The sequence below is a fragment of the Schistocerca americana genome, chromosome 2, assembly GCF_021461395.2.
Source record: "Schistocerca americana isolate TAMUIC-IGC-003095 chromosome 2, iqSchAmer2.1, whole genome shotgun sequence".
Classification (NCBI taxonomy): Eukaryota; Metazoa; Arthropoda; class Insecta; order Orthoptera; family Acrididae; genus Schistocerca; species Schistocerca americana.
In genome coordinates, this window is record NC_060120.1 from 90,968,630 (window position 1) to 90,989,810 (window position 21,181).

A 21,181-nucleotide genomic window follows, 5' to 3' on the forward strand; every position below is an offset into this window, starting at 1 on the left:
TGCGCATGCAGCACCCAAAACGGAGAGATGTCTTTCCTGCTGGGAGAAACAACTGAGATCGTCTTCTCGCAGTTGCAACCCTTACATTCCCTTATAACTCCTAGCAGCATAAGCATAAGCAGTCACGCATCATCCCCGGTACGGGACTACAAGTCCCACTGCCACACCTTCACCTGCCCATGTTAGGCAAAATTTTTTTGCCTGACTCATGTAGTACTATCACCCTCAGAGGGTGGTACGGGACTACAAGTCCCACCGCCACACCTCCAAAGTGAATTGCAGTGACGCAGTCACTGCCCCGTGGAAATTTACTGCCTCACCGACACAGTTAGACCGCAATAGACCGGTGATGCTGTATTGTAACTTATCACCCCGGACTACAAGTCCATAAAAAAAAAAAAAAAAAAAAAAAAAAAAAAAAAAAAAAAAAAACATAAGCAGTTTCGTGCTTGGTCGAAAACTGCGTGCTGACACAGAACGCTAAGTAGTGGGCGGGTACTTGTTGACACGATAAGATTTGCATTTCACACGTTGGACATACTGTCACACAACTCAAACAGCTCATCTAAAGTTCACATACACTGGTGTTCAGCAGAGCTATGGTGAAGGTGTCAGATTATGAAACCTGTTAGAGAATATGGGCCAGATCTCAGTAGGTAACGGGGTGCAGAGCTGCTTACTTGTGCGGCCTGTTGGTGGAAAGCAATCCACGTGGCTGGATTAAACCATCTTCGCTTATTTACATCTATACTTAATGACTGGCACGTACAACGATTCTATTCGTTTCCCAGGAACTAGTACATCGCATGCACGTTTGTTAAATGCATGCGCATGCAGCAGCCAAAACGGAGAGATGTCCTTCCTGCTGCGAGAAACAGCTGAGGCCGTCTTCTCGCAGTTGCAACCCTAACATTCCGTTATTAATCCTAGTAGCAAACGCATAAGCATTTGGAGCGTACCCCATTCACGTGTGGACTGCCATTAACAGTTTGGCTTGCTTGTACAACTTCAACCACCGGCTCGACGACATTTATTACTAGAAACGATCGCAAAACACAACCTCAGGTTCCACCGAGACTCGAACTCGGATCGCTGAATTCGCTGAATTCAAAGTCCAGAATGCTAACCATTCCTGCATTTTTTTTTTTTTTTGTAGTGGGCGTCGCTTTGTTGCGGTGTCACACATGCCGAATAAACAGGAAAACAGTAGAACGTCTGCGCAGGGCCATGCTTCTACCTCCACTGTCACGCGGCTGAATGTGTATAAGGCTCCGTTGCATCATTCAAACACAGCCAAATTGTCACACTAGCTGTGTATCCCTATCAAAGTCGACATATGTCCTCACCCAGGTGGCGATTAAAACGATTTCGCCTCCGGGTGTGCTCGAACCACCTATCTTTCGGTTAATAGCCGAACGCGCTAGCCGATTGCGCCAATTTTTTTTATTTCCTTTTTTATTTCCTTTTTTAATTTTTTTCTTAATTTTATTCACCTCAACGCGCTAGCCGATTGCGCCACTTTTTTCTTTTTGTCTGACTCTTGTTTGAAATAAATGGAGAGTGGCCAGTTCCGTGCAGCTGGATAAAACGCGGGCAGGGTTCGAATCCCGAGGCCTGCCCGTGATGGCACCCCCCACCCATCCCTGAATCACTCCTTCTGGCAGACATTTGTTATGTTTCTTCGCTTCTATTTTTTTTTCTGTTATAGTTGTTAATCCTCTGCTCGGAGGTTTATATTGCTGACACATATGTAAATGAACATTTCTTCTCTGTCGTGTGTCATTTGTTTGTGTTGATCCATATCGAAATCTGTTCCTCTTCCATTAGAGGTGTGAAATTGTCATGAATAAGCAAACAAATAAAAGGAGACTAACGAAAAGAAATACATTGACCAGGTATAACAGAAAGTATAACTAAAAAAAAGAAAAAAACATAATACATCTCCATCTTCCAATGTGTTCATCCTACTCCATGTTTTTCAAATATGATGTCCATCATGTTTCCGAATAATTTTTCAATGTCAGTGACACATTTTATTTTCCAGTATGTAGGTTTGAAAACTAATAAAATCGTCCTCTCTACGAACATTAATGATGTAGTTGACATAGTGCCGTAGGATCCACAGTACTGTATTGTTTTTGGTGGCAGGGTAGAACTTTTTGTCGGGACTCAGTAGGAGATCCAGCTGCAGATTGTCTTCCGCGCTCCTTGAGAGTATCGCGATCCTCTTCTTGACCCATCGCCAATTCAGTGCATGGCCACCGCAGGTAAACCGATGGATCAGAGAATCGACGAGTCTACAAATGAGGCAGAGATTTGTGTCACTTAACCCAATTGCATGTAGCTTTTCATGAATGGCAATTGTGTTATTTACCACCCTGTACCAGGTTGAAGCAACATCCGAAGAGTGTACTTTCAAGCTGATGTTGGCCCACACCGTTTTCCAGTCGGTAGTCGGATACTTCTGTTCTATTGTATTTGGAGTCGCCGACTTTTCCCCCTCACGTTGCAAGTCCCGAGTTGACAGTGGTCTTCGCCGTAGAACACCCACATCTGCATAACTAACATGAAGGAAAATTTCTCTGATATGTTTCAATTTGTAATGGATTTTTCCGACGTCAATCGGAGGTCGCACACTTGCTGAACGCACTGTGAGGACCAACTTTTGAGTAACAGTGCAGTGGCTGTCATGCAGTTAAGTCGTGGTCCGCTTGATGTACAAGGCCACTGCCTTCCCAGGGATGTTAACTAACTCAGCCCCCCAGTAGTTCGCGACTTGGCCAGCGTATCATAGGACAATTTCAATATGTTTCCCTTCTAGATGTATTGATTGGTAACCTGCGTGATCTTTCTGGCCTGATGCTTGGGAATGGGAAAGAATTGTGCAACATAATATGCCTTGGAGAAGACGTAGGTATTGAGAATACTAATTTTTTCTATGATGTTCACAGCACGCCAGCGACATTCGACATTGGTACCCTGTATCAGATGCGTCACTGACTTCCTACTGGAGGCCGCCATTTTGAGAGGGCACCTATTTAAGGTGATTCCTAGTAGTTTTCGATTTTCCACAACATGCGCCCACGGTATAGTTCAACCCTCGAAACCCCCGATATCGAGCACTTTGCATTTCCGTTCACTTAGTTGTGCTCCAGACACTTCACTATATTGGTCGATCGCCCGTTTAATACGGACCACCTCGTCGTCACTGCGTAACAGTACGGCAACATCGTCAGCGTACGCACGGACTATGAATGTGTGACCGGACATTGACACTCCTGACAACTGGTGATATAGAGATGGAAGGAAGAGCTCCAGTGACAACACAAAAAGTGACATAGAGAGTGGACTGCCCTGGGGGACACCCCGCTGAATTCCAGATATCTAATTTTGAAGGACTTTTATCACCCCTTCCTCCAGTCCTATTTTGTCCATTATGTGAAAAAGGAATCGGTGGTTCACATGATAAAAGGCTTTGTGAAAGTCTAGAAAAAGCATGGCACAATTCAGGTTGGTGACTGAGGAAATGGAGATGAGATCCCTAATTTCAGACATCGCAGACATGACATTCCGTCCCGGTACGGAGGCCTGGTGCCACCGGACAACTTTGTGAATGAGCGGAGACATTCGGGTGTTAACAGCTCTGGCCATAGTTTTGTAGTCAATACTGAGCAGGGTGAGCGGGCGCAGATTATCAAATCGCCTACACCATTTGCGTTTGGGGACAAGGACAGTTTTACCCTCCTTCATCGCACCAGGAACAGGCACCCCAGCAATGATTTCATTTAAAATTTCTCTAAAAGTAACACCAATTACATCCCAATACCGAAGATAAAACTCCTTGGGAAGGCCGTCCAGTCCTGGGGCTTTTTGTTAGCTGGCGACTTAACAATAAGGTGTAAAGTCTCCTCGAAACTAAACGCAGCCAGAAAGTCCCGATTATCAGCCGCAGTAACGGACGAGTCCATCAACTGTAGGACAGCAGCAGTCAAGCCATCATTGGTTGGGTAATCCGAGTGCAGGCTATGATAATATCTGTGGATTGCCGTGACTATGTCAGGTTGCCGAATGAGAATTTCCCCGTTATCAGTAGCCAGTTCGTCTATAAATAAGCGTCTACGGTTGGTCTGATGCCTAATAAGATGATACATGGAAGTTGTCTGAGATTGAACAAAAGAGTTGACTTTTGACTTGATTTTTAACCCTTCTAGTTGTTTACGTTTGATACTGATCATCTTAGCCTTGATTTGCTTTATTTGAGCCGTGTAAATATTATTGACGCCAGATTTGTCGTAGAGCTCCATTAAAATCGAATACTAAAATTCTGTGGTCCTCTTTGCATTCCTTTATTGCGTATTACAGTACGAAATAAAAGTCCGTCGCAACTTTGGTTTAGCAAAGGACGTCCACCACTCTCCTTTCGTACGGTATCTAGTGACAGAGCGAAGACAAAAAGTCCAAGTTCGTGTGACAAGTTCCTCGAGATCGGCGTCCTGAAGGTGGGAAATGTTTAACATCCACTGACTTCTGAATCGTTTGGTGGGTTGTCTGTCCAGTTGTATAACGGTTGCGTAGGCGCAGTGATTGCTACATGGGACGGGAATGACCTCTGAATCAACAACATGTTCTCCGAGCTGAGAAGACACATATATTCTGTCGAGGCGGCTACTCGAGGTGGAAGTGAAGTATGTAAATTTCACAAGGGTAGGGTGAAGGAGTTCCCACGTATCCTTTAGATTCATTCGTAAAACCAGATCATGAAGCTCCTTACAATAGTTAAAATGCCGCCCCTGATCATTTCGATGCACAACACAGTTAAAATCTCCTCCTAATATAAGGGCAGTCGGATTTTCACGAAGCAGGTAATTTAGTTCGTCTTTAAAGAACTCGGTCCTTGCTAACCTGTGTCCACTCCCTGAGTGCGCGTATAGGTTCACGAGCGTGGCGCCGAATATTTAGCAGCATATGCCACGCCCCGACTCCAGTGTTTCAATGTCCGAGACGGGGATGCCTTCACGCACGAGAATGGCTGTACCAGTGCTAAGTTCGAAAGCAACATTGGTAATACAGTGGAAGCCGGGAATGACCAGATCTGAAATAAGGAATTCCTGCAATAGAAGTATATCAGCGGCAGACTCATATACGAACTGCCTAAAGACTGCTAGTTTCAAATCATACGTGATCCTATTAACATTAACACTCAGGAACTTGTACGCTTGTGCCATGTAATTTACGGAGCTACTTTAAATTAACGTGATCATCGTCTCCGGTAAACCAATCCATTCGTGAACCAGCTGGTGAAGAGTGCCCATCACCATTGTTTGCATCCGAGAGGGCTTGCATTTAGTGTTTGCTGCGTGGTACATTCAAGTTCGGTTGGAATTTTTTTTTGTTCCTCCCGCCGCTTGCGACTTTTTCCGCAGAAAGCGGCATCGGAGAATCAACACAGGTCTCCTGTGCCGGTTGCCCTGCTACAGCAACTTGCATTTGTGTCTCGCCGGATAATCCTTCCGGAGACGAGCTAAGTTCTTGTTTACCCACACGTTGGGATTGTTTGGAAACACTCTCCCGGTAAAGTTGTTGACAGACAAGACTGAGATCTCGCTCTGTGTTGACACACTCGTCAGCGTGTTTGTTGACAGTGTCGTGTTGCTGTGATACGAGTTGTGGACCTGCGCACACCCCGTCGACGACACTGTGGGCTACGTGCTGAGGTTCACTATCGGTTTGTAGGAGAACCGACTCTACAGACGTGGACTGTAAGCAAGAACCAACCTGGGGTGTAGCACTACTGTCATCGGCCGAAGAAGTATTAGCATCAACACTCGATTCCGGTATAGCGTCTTGCGAAAGCTCAATGTCGCCTGCCGGTTGTTTGATATCAAGTGTGGCAGGTGTTACTGGTACAGAGACGCCTTCATCGGAACTACTACTGTGGCACGATCGACGTCTCTTGGACGCTACCGCAGTGACGGGACGGGTGAGAGGGTTCTGATCCCCGCCCTTCGCAAGAGGAATAGCAGGAGACTCTTCTTCAAAGGGTTATTCATGTACAGTCACAGTATCAGTGGAAAGGGACGGCTCATTACTTGTTAAATGGGTGCCTGTAACTAAATCAGCTAAAGTCAGCCGCTTACGTTGTTGGAGAGTAGGCTTTAAGACGGTCATTCTTTTAGGGCAATATTGCCGTAAATGACCACTTTCATTGCTGATAAAACACGTAGGAGCTTGCCCAGAATATGTAACCTGCACCTTATACCCACAAACAAATACATGCGATGGGATGTTGACTTTAACTTACATCTCAACCGATCTGATGCCAGAAAAACATTGCAACATATGTTGGCTGGACCACTTTACAAGTCCAATGTTACGCACTTCGCCATATATCGTGAGCACATCTTTTAAGAAACAGTTGTCTACCTCAGGGGGCAGGTAGTGCATACGCACGTTAAAGATCTCGACATCAGCGTTAGCAACTTGGACAGTACTCACAGTGCCGTCGCGATTCCGGAACTCGACGGCGCCGCCATGTTTCTGCAAAAGACGTTCCAGTAAAAGGGGATTCAGGAGTTTCACGAAAAAACAATATAACTCCAGGTCGTAGTAGGCAGTGTGAACTTGATCAGTGGTTATGCCTGTTGTATCGACGATCCATTCATGAACTTCCAGTGAACATAGCTGAACTGATCGTGTAGCCTCGTCAAACTCGAACTGCAGGGTATTTTTTCTTGGAATCGTGGGAACCATCGTGCAAATTAAACCACATGGCCTAACTGCATACAGCAGATACTTAAAACAATGACACGATCACACAACCACGCACAAACACGTGAAACAGAAAGCACATTTACAACGTAAACAAAGCAAGTAACACTGAGCGCCCCTAACGTCCGCACGCTGCCGCGACTCAAGCGGTAATGACATGGAACCGTATGCCTGTGGCGGTCTTAAATTCAGTAAGATCATGTCATTAACCCGATACGATGCGATGTTATTACATGTAGCGTCCTCAGGAAGTGTTTGCGTAGCAAATGAAGCAACCAAGTAGGCCGGAAGTGGAAGGAGCACCTTCGAATGTAGCGAGAATTCTCGCCAGTATTCGTACATGAAGTGATGTCGAAGGATCAGGTAATCAAAATCGCGAAACAGCCACTTTCGTATGGTGGATGCTTTGTGCTGGAAACAGCCAAGCTACGAAAACAGCTATGGACACAGAGTACTGTCGAAAACTGCGTGCTGACACAGAACGCTACGTAGTGGGCGGATTGTGCGTGACACGATAACATTTGCACTTCACACGGTCGAAATACTGTCACACAAATCAAGCAGCTCTTTCAGCATTCACATACACTGGTGTTCAGCACAGCGCATGTTGTAGGTGTCAGATTAAGAGACCTCTTTGAGAATATGGTCCAGATCAGATGCTGCAACTAGCAAGTGCGGCAAGATCTCAGTAGGTGGCGGGGTGCAGACCTGCTTACTTGTGCGGCCTGTTGGTCTAGGGGTATGATTCCTGCTTTGGGTGCAGGAGGTCCCCGCTTCAAATCCCGGACAGGCCCTACTTTTCACTTTCGTGACAACCGAGCACTACGATAAACTTGCGAGTCTCTGAAAGTAAGCCATGCAGCAGGACAAACTGCATGTCGGGCCACCGGCCCATGAGACTCTCAGGTGCGTCTTATGGAAAGCAATCTACGTGGCAGGATTGAGCCGTCTTCGCTTACTTATATCTATACGTAAAGACTGGCACGTACAACGATTCTATTCGTTTCCCAGGAACTAGTACATCGCATGGAAGTTTGTTAAATGCATGCGCATGCAGCACCCAAAGCGGTGAGATGTCTTTCCTGCGGGGAGGAACAGCTGATGTCGTCTTCTCGCAGTTGAAGCTCTTACGTCCCGTTATTAATCCTAGTAGCAAAAGCATAAGAATTTGGACCGTTCCCCATTCACGTGTGGACTGCTATTAACAAATGCATTTCATGATCCTAGCTAAATTTCTGCATATACAATTCGAACTACCTGCACGTACACATTTCGAGAAACGATCGCAAAACACAGCGTCAGGTTCAACCGAGACTCGAACTCGGATGGCTGGATTCAAAGTCCAGAGTGCTAACCATGGAACCGGATGCCTGTAGCGCTCTTAAATTCAGTAGTATCATGTAATTAAGCCGATAAGATGCGATGTTATTACATGTAGGGTGCTCAGGAAGTGTTTGTGTGGTAAATGAAGCAACCAAGTAGGCTGGAAGTGGAAGGAGCACCTTCGAATGTAGCGAGAATTCTTGCCAGTATTCGTACATGAAGTGATGTCGAAGGATCAGGTAATCAAAATCGCGAAACAGCCACTTTCGTATGGTGGACGCTTTGTGCTGGAAGCAGCCTAGCTATGAAAACTGCTATGGACACAGAGTACTGTCGAAAACTGCGTGCTGACACAGAACGCTACATAGTGGGCGGATTGTGCGTGACACGATAACATTTGCACTTCACACGGTCGAAATACTGTCACACAACTCAAGCAGCTGTTTGAGCATTCACATACACTGGTGTTCAGCACAGCGCATGTTGTAGGTGTCAGATTAAGAAACCTCTTTGAGAATATGGTCCAGATCGGATGCTGCAACTAACAAGTGCGGCAAGATCTCAGTAGGTGGCGGGGTGCAGACCTGCTTACTTGTGCGGGCTGTTGGTCTAGGGGTGCATTCCCTCGCGGGCAGCCGCGCGGTGCTGACGTACGGAGCGTCTGGTCGTGTTTACTTCGTCGCTGCCGGCGGCGGTCGCTGTGCATGGTGAGTGCGCGCTTACAGCGATAACACTACCCTCGGTAATGAATACACGAATGCAATCATGACTCAACCGGAACGGAAAGACACTCTTAAGTTGACATTCGACCCGAAATTTGCTAGACCAAAATCCTTTGAGGTAGAACTATTTGTGCGAGAAGTTATGAAATTAACGCTTGACGATTTAATTGGCATACACTTATCGATCGTTAGTAGAACCGTTTACTTGAAATTGGTGACGCCTGAACGATGTGAAGAAATTGTTGCGTCTTGTGGTGGATCTCTTAAATTCAAACATTCCGACGGAAACGTTGGCGAGGTACGAATAACGCATGCCTGCTTGGGATTGCGAACCATCAGAATATTTGAACTGCCCTTCGAAGTAACTGCCGAGCAGATTAACGCCAAACTACGGGAATATGGTTCGGTAGTAAGCAACGTTGCTGAGAAATGGTCAGGTCAACATATATTCCCATATTAAACGGTGTGCGGCAAGTGAAACTCGAGTTGCTGAAGCATATTCCATCTTACATCATTATCAGTGGGTACAGGGCCATAGTAATTTATGACGGGCAACCACGGACATGCTCGGGATGTGGCTCTACAGCACACGTCCGCGCTCAGTGTGTTCAGAGGCGCGTAGCGCAGATTCCGACTGGCGAGCGTGAGCAGCCTGGCCCCAGTTCTACGCTGCCGATCACTTACGTAGCCGCCGCCCGTGTACACACCGCTCCAGAGCTTAGCGTCGATTTCACCTTAGATGCGTACACTGATCACAACGAGGAGAACATACCAATGGAGACGAGTAATGTACCGGAAACCCTCGGAGCTTCCTTACAGGAAGTTAAGGAGGGAAGTAGGGAGACGCCGGGTGGCAGCCAGGTCTGTAACGTCTTCGAACAGCCGCAAGCGGCGGAAGTTTTTTCCATGGCCGAAGACTGTGCCACTCAGGAGAACACTGCTCAAAACTCCATGTGCCCTTCCCCGAAAAATCAGAAGAAGCGAAGAATCGCGCAACAGGGTGCTGACACAAAAGCGCAACCACTGCGCGAGAAAGCCAATCAGGTGCGTCAGAAGATGACCGACGTGCCGTCTCAGGTTTCCACTGCAACTCCCCGGACATCCAAAAAGTCCCGCACTGACGACTCAGAGGCTGACTCCGACAACAGACCCTCCCCATCACAGACGAAGATGATGTCAGTAGATACAGAAGGTACAGGTGGCCACCTGCCAGATAGCAGTGCAGATCCGCGTGAAGCTCACCACCCGCGTAGCTGGGCGGACGACGTCGAAGAATGCTCTCACGACAACGGTATGACCGAAGTACAGGGACAAGACCGAGAAACAGTGTCAGAAGTGCGGGAAACGGAATCGCCAGGGCAACGGAAGACTGAATCTGCTCATCAGCCGGTTGATGCCGACCCCGACTTCTTTTAATTGATGCCCCTCCGTCATCCCTAAGGGAGCGGCTCAACGCCACGCATACCTCTGCCCTCATGCCACCCTTACAGGCATACCGTGTTGCCACGGTCAACATCAACAAGATCAGCAGTACGTCAAACCTGAGGAATCTTACGGATTTCTTATATGCAGCTGATGTCGACATTGCGCTGTTGCAAGAGGTCGCCGACATTGATCTGGATCGTATCACAGGTTACGATGCGTTAATCAACCCGGGACGTGGCAGTGAACTCGGAACTGCACTTTTGACCAAAGAAGGCATCGCCGTAGCCAATGTCGACAGACTGCCGAACAGCAGAGGTATTGCGGGGACAATCCACAACACCCGATTCATAAATGTTTATGCCCCTTCTGGAACGGGAAAAAAACGCCGGAGATCGGAGTTTTTTAAGGAAGAGATAGTGCCGCTTTTTACAACCCGCACAGGCTAAGTCGTATTTGCCGGTGATTTCAACTGTGTACTGAAACCCAAAGACCAAACGCCACATTTTAACACTTCCATAGAACTTCTGGACATTGTTCGAGAATTAAACCTACTCGACACGTGGGAACTTAAACACGGCGACATGCCCGGTTTTACCCACGTCACCAGCCATTCTGCCAGCCGCATTGACAGAATTTATGCAACTTCCAATTTACGAAACCATATTTTGCAAGCGGAGCGATGGCCGCTTATATTCTCTGACCATGTAGCATATATCTGTACCATAAATATGGAAAAACAGGGTACATATAGAGCGAGAGGCCCGTGGAAACTGAATGTTTCCCATTTATCAGATCCAGGGTGCCACACCGTCTTCGAACACACATGGGCAGATTGTGAAAGGAAATTTCCACTGTACAATTCGGCTTTCTCGTGGTGGTTAAAATGTGCAAAGCCAGCTCTAATAAAAGCGATGAAGTGTTACTCTCGCGAGAATACGCCTGGCAGAGGACCACAATAGAATTCTATTTTCAGTGCCTACGAGAACTTTATACCGACGATAATACCGTAGTGGCCAATCACATGCAGATCAAAAGAATCAAGGCGACACTCCTAACACTGACGCGACGACAATCTGAAGGCTATCAAGTGAGAACACGCCTGCAAAATGCAGTGCGGGAGGAGACAACATCCATGTACCACGTTATACAAGAGCAAAAAAGACGAAACAGGAAAATACTGACTGAGCTAAAAACTGCAGACGGTCGCCTTTTCGCCACACAAACTGCTATTCAAGAAGAAATTTATAAACATTTTACGGCGTTACTAGCTGAAAAACCAATAGATGTGGCAGCGCAGGCAGTCCTTACGGACAGGGCGTGGGGGAGACTTAGTCCGGAACAGGCGGAAGAACTCGCCTCAGACATACTCGAGGATGAAGTGGCAGACGCCATTCTCAGAAGCCCAAGAAATAAATCGCCTGGTCCTGACGGATTACCTGCCGAGTTTTATCACACATTTAGGCGACAGTTAATTAGTAAGTTGACTCTGGTCTGTAATGACATTATGAACATTCGAAATGACAGCTTGAAAGATTTTTGTAAAGGGATAGTGGTGCTAGTACCAAAAACTCCAGGAGGCAAAACTGTAGAGAATCTCCGGCCTTTAACATTGCTTAACACTGACTATAAAATTTTCGCACGTGTCATTATGCAACGATTAAATTCAGTCATTACCAGCGTTACCGGTGACTACCAAACGTGCGTTGGACCAAATAGAAATATTTTCCACACTTTAACTGCATATAGAGATCTCATAGCGATTGCCGAAGCCTGTGACATCCCAAGTGCCCTTGTGTCCCTCGACTTTGAAAAGGCCTTTGACAGGGTGTACCACTCCTATCTCCTACGCACCATGGACGCCATGCATTTTCCTCAGAAAATCACTGATACTGTTAAAACCCTTCTGATGAATGGTACGTCGCAAATCAATGTAAATGGACGCTTAAGCAGGCCGATCAGTATTGCCAGTTCAGTACGACAGGGCTGCCCAATGTCGATGGCATTGTTTGCCATAGCACTCGAGCCATTCTTGTACTCCCTGACGCAAGCCCTTCCAGGGCTGCTCATTCATGGTCAGAAGATTATTTGCCAAGCTTACGCAAATGATGTCAGTTTTGTAGTAACGAAAGACGAGGACTTAGAGAAAGCTTTCCACATTGTAACAACGTATGAAGCTGCATCGGGGGCGAAACTCAACCGTCACAAGTCAGGCTTAATGCACATTGGACGCGGATTAGAACTCGGTGCCGCTGAAAGAATAAGAAGCTTGGAAACGATCACCTGCCTCGGGATTGAATACACACGCAATGTCCGCCGCACGGCTGCGTTGAACTATCGAAAACTGCTGGCAAAAATGCGCGCTGGCATACGGCAACATAGCCTGCGAGCTCTAAATGCCATTCAAAGAGTGGCTTTAGTTAACACCTACATAATTTCCAAAGTAAATTACGTTGCCCAAGTACTGCCATTACCAAAGACTATGGCACAACAAATGTTGGCGGCGCTTGGCCACTTTGTTACCAGGGGTAAGATATTTAAAGTAAAGTACGAAACCCTCACCCTACCAGTTTGGAAGGGAGGCCTCAATTTGACGGATGTCTACCTCAAAGCAAAAGCCTTGTATGTTAGTCAAACATACAAACAGTGGCACAGATCACCTAACACACTGACGGCTCACATTTTGAATGAAATAGTGCCTCCCAATCTGGACCCACCTGTCGATGTAAAACACATTCTGAACTCGCTCTGTCACTTCAGGTATTTCATACTAGAACTTAGCTACATACAACGAAGAATTCCAGAGGCAGACCGACACAAAGTCAAAGCGATTTACGCCACATTGACGGAAAGTACACCACGCAATATAGTGGAGGATAAATGTCGAGGTTATAACTGGAAACAAGTCTGGGAGAACATTCACGACCCGCTTCTTTCATCTACAGTTCGCTCAACTTGGTACATGGCAGTCAATAGGAAATTTCCGACCAATTCGAGGTTACACAAGATTCACCTGGCTGAAACACCGAATTGTATCAGATGTCACTTAGTCGACACAGACGAGCATAGATTTACTTGCGACGCTGTACAGGACATATGGTCCCTCTGCACACGGAAACTCGCAAGCATACTGCGAACGTCACCAAGAACGATAACACCGACACGCCTACTCAACCCTGACGAAGTTCCCTATCCCAATACAAAACGACGTGCCGTCAATTGGCTAAAGGGCCAGACTGTATACTACATACTATCCGAGAAAGAGAAGAGTACAGAAGAATATTGGATACATTTAACGATGGAACACCAGACACTACTACGAACGACGAAATATTACGAACGTTGACATAGAGTCACTATATTGCAAAAATCATTAATGGTTTTTTTTTCATAGCATTTGCCATACGAATGGGGTGACACTTTTATTCTTTTATTTTCTTTATGTTGGAAAACCTAAAAGGTACCCTGGTAGGATGTCATGGAGACTTTGGTGGACGGGGCTTCGGAGTTAAGAGCAGCTCAAACAGGAATAACACTTGAGAGATGGACGAAAAAACGAATGTTAGACAACGGAATACATCAGCAATAGCTATTCACCGAGAAGACAAACTTTGAAGCCACCAGTCTGCTGCAATTCCGAACGTACCACTAAGGCGAGCCAGGGCTACCAATCAAGAAGTATTTTCATTTCCGTCTCATGAGGAGACTTCAGTTCCTTACAATTACAGCTACTGAAGCTAGCCGATGGAGGCAATTTTGGCGAGTGCAAGTGACGGGCTATAAGGGGAGGATGGAGGCCCGGAAAAAAAAAAAAAAAAAAGGGGTATGATTAATCCTTTGGGTGCAGGAGGTCCCGGGTTCAAATCCCGGACAGGCCCTACTTTTCACTTTCGCGTCAACCCAGCACTACGATAAACTTGCGAGTATCTGAAATTAAGCCATGCAGCAGGACAAACTGCATGTCGGGCCACCGGCCCATGAGACTCTCAGGTGCGTCTTATGGAAAGCAATCTACGTGGCAGGATTAAGCCGTCTCCGCTTACTTATATCTATACGTAAAGACTGGCACGTACAACGATTCTATTCGTTCCCCAGGAACTAGTACATCGCATGCAAGTTTGTTAAATGCATGCGCATGCAGCACCCAAATCGTTCAGATGTCTTTCCTGCGGGGAGCAACAACTGAGGTCGTCTTCTCGCAGTTTACCCCCTTACGGCCCGTTATTAATCCTAGTAGCAAAAGCATAAGCATTTGGAGCGTTCCCCATTCACGTGTGGACTGCTATTAACATTTTGCATTTCATGATCCTAGCTAAATTTCTGCATATACAATTCCAACTACCGGCACGTACACATTTCTAGCAACGATCGCGAAACACAGCGTCAGGTCCCAACGAGACTCGAACTTGGATCGCTGGATTCAACGTCCAGAGTGCTAACCATTACACCATGGAACCGGATGCCTGTAGCGCTCTTAAATTCAGTAGTATCATGTAATTAAGCCGATAAGATGCGATGTTATTGCATGTAGGGTCCTCAGGAAGTGTTTGTGTGGCAAATGAAGCAACCAAGTAGGCTGGAAGTGGAAGGAGCACCTTCGAATGTAGCGAGAATTCTTGCCAGTATTCGTACATGAAGTGATGTCGAAGGATCAGGTAATCAAAATCGCGAAACAGCCACTTTCGAATGGTGGACGCTTTGTGCTGGAAGCAGCCTAGCTATGAAATAAGCTATGGACACAGAGTACTGTCGGAAACTCCGTGCTGACACAGAACGCTACGTAGTGGGCGGATTGTGCGTGACACGATAACATTTGCACATCACACGGTCGACATACTGTCACACAACTCAAGCAGCTCTTTCAGCATTCACATACACTGGTGTTCAGCACAGCGCATGTTGTAGGTGTCAGATCAAGAAACCTCATTGAGAATATGGTCCAGATCGGATGCTGCGAATAGCAAGTGCGGCAAGATCTCAGTAGGTGGCGGGGTGCAGACCTCCTTACTCGTGCGGACTGTTGGTCTAGGGGTATGATTCCTGCTTTGGGTGCAGGAGGTCCCAGGTTCAATTCCCGTACGGGCACGACTTTTCACTTTCGCGACAACCCAGCACTACGACAAACTTGCGAGTCTCTGAAAGTAAGCCATGCAGCAGGACAAACTGCATGTCGGGCCACCGGCCCATGAGACTCTTAGGTGCGTCGTATGGAAAGCAATCTACATGGCAGGATTAAGCCGTCTTCGCTTACTTATATCTATACGTGAAGACTGGCACGTACAACGATTCTATTCGTTCCCCAGGAACTAGTACATCGCATGCAAGTTTGTTAAATGCATGCGCATGCAGCACCCAAATCGTTCAGATGTCTTTCCTGCGGGGAGGAACAGCTGAGGTCGTCTTCTGGCAGTTGAACCCCTTACGGCCCGTTATTAATCCTAGTAGCAAAAGCATAAGCATTTGGAGCGTTCCCCATTCACGTGTGGACTGCTATTAACATTTTGCATTTCATGATCCTAGCTAAATTTCTGCATATACAATTCCAACTACCGGCACGTACACATTTCTAGAAACGATCGCAAAACACAGTGTCAGGTTCCACCGAAACTCGAACTCGGATCGCTGGATTCAAAGTCCAGAGTGCTAACCATTACACCATGGAACAGGATGCCTATAGCGCTCTTAAATTCAGTAGTATCATGTAATTAAGCCGATAAGATGCGATGTTATTACATGTAGGGTCCTCAGGAAGTGTTTGCGTGGCGAATGAAGCAACCAAGTAGGCTGGAAGTGGAAGGAGCACCTTCGAATGCAGCGAGAATTCTTGCCAGTATTCGTACATGAAGTGATGTCGAAGGATCAGGTAATCAAAATCGCGAAACAGCCACTTTCGTATGGTGGACGCTTTGTGCTGGAAGCAGAATTGCTATGAAAACAGCTATGGACACAGAGTACTGTCGAAAACTGCGTGCTGACACAGAACGCTACGTAGTGGGCGGATTGTGCGTGACACGATAACATTTGCACTTCACACGGTCGACATACTGTCACACAACTGAAGCAGCTCTTTCAGCATTCACATACACAGGTGTTCAGCACAGCGCATGTTGTAGGTGTCAGATTAAGAAACCTCTTTGAGATTATGGTCCAGATCGGATGCTGCGAATAGCAAGTGCGGCAAGATCTCAGTAGGTGCCGGGGTGCAGACTTGCTTACTTGTGCGGCCTGTTGGTCTAGGGGTATGATTCCTGCTTTGGGTGCAGGAGGTCCCGGGTTCAATTCCCGAACGGGCCCTACTTTTCACTTTCGCGACAACCCAGCACTACGATAAACTTGCGAGTCTCTGAAAGTAAGCCATGCAGCAGGACAAACTGCATGTCGGGCCACCGGCCCATGAGACTCTTAGGTGCGTCTTATGGAAAGCAATCTACATGGCAGGATTAAGCCGTCTTCGCTTACTTATATCTATACGTGAAGACTGGCACGTACAACGATTCTATTCGTTCCCCAGGAACTAGTACATCGCATGCAAGTTTGTTAAATGCATGCGCATGCAGCACCCAAATCGTTCAGATGTCTTTCCTGCGGGGAGCAACAGCTGAGGTCGTCTTCTCGCAGTTTACCCCCTTACGGCCCGTTATTAATCCTAGTAGCAAAAGCATAAGCATTTGGAGCGTTCCCCATTCACGTGTGGACTGCTATTAACATTTTGCATTTCATGATCCTAGCTAAATTTCTGCATATACAATTCCAACTACCGGCACGTACACATTTCTAGAAACGATCGCAAAACACAGTGTCAGGTTCCACCGAAACTCGAACTCGGATCGCTGGATTCAAAGTCCAGAGTGCTAACCATTACACCATGGAACAGGATGCCTATAGCGCTCTTAAATTCAGTAGTATCATGTAATTAAGCCGATAAGATGCGATGTTATTACATGTAGGGTCCTCAGGAAGTGTTTGCGTGGCGAATGAAGCAACCAAGTAGGCTGGAAGTGGAAGGAGCACCTTCGAATGCAGCGAGAATTCTTGCCAGTATTCGTACATGAAGTGATGTCGAAGGATCAGGTAATCAAAATCGCGAAACAGCCACTTTCGTATGGTGGACGCTTTGTGCTGGAAGCAGAATTGCTATGAAAACAGCTATGGACACAGAGTACTGTCGAAAACTGCGTGCTGACACAGAACGCTACGTAGTGGGCGGATTGTGCGGGACACGATAACATTTGCACTTCACACGGTCGACATACTGTCACACAACTGAAGCAGCTCTTTCAGCATTCACATACACAGGTGTTCAGCACAGCGCATGTTGTAGGTGTCAGATTAAGAAACCTCTTTGGGAATATGGTCAGGATCGGATGCTGCGAATAGCAAGTGCGGCAAGATCTCAGTAGGTGGCGGGGTGCAGACTTGCTTACTTGTGCGGCCTGTTGGTCTAGGGGTATGATTCCTGCTTTGGGTGCAAGAGGTCCCGGGTTCAATTCCCGAACGGGCCCTACTTTTCACTTTCGCGACAACCCAGCACTACGATAAACTTGCGAGTCTCTGAAAGTAAGCCATGCAGCAGGACAAACTGCATGTCGGGCCACCGGCCCATGAGACTCTTAGGTGCGTCGTATGGAAAGCAATCTACATGGCAGGATTAAGCCGTCTTCGCTTACTTATATCTATACGTAAAGACTGGCACGTACAACGATTCTATTCGTTCCCCAGGAACTAGTACATCGCATGCAAGTTTGTTAAATGCATGCGCATGCAGCACCCAAAACGTTCAGATGTCTTTCCTGCGGGGAGCAACAGCTGAGGTCTTCTTCCTGCAGTTAAACCCCTTACGGCCCGTTATTAAACCTAGTAGCAAAGCATAAGCATTTGGAGCGTTCCCCATTCACGTGTGGACTGCTATTAACATTTTGCATTTCATGATCCTAGCTAAATTTCTGCATATACAATTCCAACTACCGGCACGTACACATTTCTAGAAACGATCGCAAAACACAGCGTCAGGTTCCTCCGAGACTCGAACTTGGATTGCTGGATTCAAAGTCCAGAGTGCTAACCATTACACCATTTTTTTTTTTTTTTTTTTGGGCCAAGTTGTAAACAGATTTTTTTTATGGTGCACAAAAGACTATCACATCATCATTGAAGGAAGGTTGCTCTGCGAGAGAACGGAAATGTGAAAGCGAAAAAGGGAAAGAAAAAATGCCTTCTGCATTGGTGAGCATCTGAATAGTATCGTAAAATTCCGACAAGTACTAAAGTCCCAGGAAGCAAATGGGATTCATACATACAGGTCACTAGCAACCTCTGCGATCCGAAAGAGTGTATTTGAAGCATTTAACCGTTAATTATGATGTTCAGCATATTTCCAAATATCCTCCTGTAGTCACAGTGTTGTCTCATTTTAAAGTGTTCAATTTCTATGTAAGAATAATAGTCGAGGAAAGTAGCATGCCTATTCTGCATTATAAACGATTCTGTGTGGCCCATGATCCACGTTGCAGCGTTGTTTTTTGCTCGTGGATATCTCAGTTTTTGTGGCTGAATGATCTCTAAAAGATCTACACCACAGGGCGTCGTACGGTCTATCACCGACAGTCGTTGACGAAGAAATGTAGTAATTTCTTCTGCATGTCCGCACGTGAACCTATGAAGAAGCGTATCGACCCTTCCGCATGTGTCACAGTTGGGCGTTGGATGAAGGCCAATTTTATGTAGCTTTTCATTCGTTGCTACTTTATCGTTGACTGTTAGATACCAGTCGGCTATGACGCGTGACGGTAACACGTCGCTGTGCACATTCCGCCATACTATACTCCAATGTGTATGTGGATGTTTTTCTTCAAGACGATTCCTGTGGTTTGTTGTCGTGAGAAGGCCATAAAGCTTCCTGTTCGTCAGGCTTCCGTTATCGACGATGTTGTGTCGAATGTAGCTCATTTCCATGTAGTACAGTCGCACATGTCGGTAAGAAAGCGGAATGCCGGCGATATTAACGGGTGGGTCAAGGCTATGAGGCTTCCACCGCTGAATGAGGTTTGTGATGATGCTGGTCCTCCGGGTACGGAACTCCTTCCTGATGCGATTTAGGAGCAGGGTGACACATTTTTTGTGTACTTTAATGAGGTTAAGGCCACCTTTGAACGAAGGTAAGGTTAAGGTATCGAATTGAACTTTGAAAATGTGCCCCCTAAAAAGAAACCAACATAACGCTTGTTGTATACTCTTGGCTAGATGGTCGGAGATTGGAAGAATTTGCGCCAAATAAGTCATCTTGCTCGTAATGGCGATCTCGATGGTCTTAACTTTCTGTAGTATGTTCAAGTCACGGTCGGAGTGAAGTACCAAAGCAGCACGTAATTTATTAAGCATGTGTGACCAGTTCTTCGTCAGGAACTTGTCTGGTTTGGCCTCAAAAGTAACACCGAGGGTTGTGTGTGAATCCTTGACCTTGCACCAGGTAACATGGGATATGTCTCCGATACCGCCACCGATCTGCAAAGCTGTGGTTTTAGTTCTATTGAGTATTGCTCCTGAAAGAAACGTGAATTTTTGTAAAAGAGTTTCCGTTGACAGAAGTTGTTGCGATGATGACACAGTGACGCATACATCGTCAGCATACGCAATGCATGGGATAGTGACAGACTCGACGCTAAGTCCGATCCCGCTATGCGCCAAGTTGTTCAGGAGCGGCTCCACTGCAATGGCGTACAAAATCATTGACAGGGGACATCCTTGGCGGACGGATTGCTCAATGGAAACTTCTTTTGTAAAGTGGCCATTAATGAGAAACCGTGAAGAGGTGTTTGTAGTAAGTTTGCGAATTAATTCTATGAGATGAAGTCCAAAACCTAGTTTCTTCATGCATTTAAAGAGGAAGTCATGACGTACACGGTCATAAGCCTTCTCAAAATCTAGAAAGATCAGAGCGCCCTGTCCTTGGGTTTCAGCATACGAACAGATGATGTCCCTCAAATCGCAGGCTGCTGAGATTGCACTTCGGCCTTGCACTGCACTGTACTGGTAACTGCCCAAAACCTTGTACATAACGGTTTGCATCCTTAGCTTAATCGATCTGGTGATGATTTTGAAATCGGCATTCAGGAGTGTGATGGGTCGCATGTTTTCGACCTTCCTGCTGTTCCCTTTTTTCGGTAAGGGCAGGATGATACCTTCCGTAAATGCCTTGGGTATAACTTCCAGGTGCCAGAGTTCATTCGCTATCTCGAGGAGTGTCGGACCGAGGAGGTTCCAGTAACGCTGGTAAAACTCAGCGCTGAGACCGTCGGGTCCTGGTGACTTCCCTTTCTTTGCACTGTGGACCGCCAGTCGGATTTCGTCCTCTGTGAAAAGAGATTCCAGATTTGCAGTATCCTGTTGCGACAAGCGACAGCTCAAGGTCCTAAGAAAATCGTCGCACGAGTGTTCATCAACGGCTTGCTTCTTGTAAAGTTGACTATAATAGTCGTAGACGTGCGAGATGATGTCACGTTGCTTCGTGATGGCATTCTCAGCGTCATCAACAACGGCTTCAATCAACATGGCTTTACACCGTTTCGTCGTTCTCAGGATGTGGTACAGAGAGGCCCGTTCTTCAGCGGCAACGTCCTTGGGGTGGGCTCGCACGATGATGCCTTGCATTCGTTGGCGTTGTATCGCCGTGATTTTCGCTTTATATCGTTTGATCTTTATGTCGATATCGCCAGAAGGATTGTTAGCGCGACTGTACAGGTCTCTCAAACAGCGATAATAAAACTCAATAGTCTGTTTCTGCCAAAAGCTTTTTTGTCGGGCGTAACTCATGAGGGTGAGGCGTAATTTAGGCTTAGCACACTGAGTCCACCACTGGAGAGCGCTATCGTAACGACGTCGTTGCCGCTGGAGCTGTTGCCACGTCATGTTCACCTCCTCTTCAAGTTGGGCATCCTGCAGAAGGCTGA

At 46.6% G+C, this 21,181-nt stretch overlaps 1 non-coding gene across 1 annotated transcript; it reads left to right on the forward strand.

Annotated features, from left to right (window-relative positions):
* Nucleotides 1-16,457: 16,457 nt before the first annotated feature.
* Nucleotides 16,458-16,529, forward strand: Trnap-ugg. The gene has a single exon. It is a non-coding gene; the product is annotated as a tRNA-Pro (tRNA).
* The last annotated feature ends 4,652 nt before the right edge of the window (nt 16,530-21,181 follow it).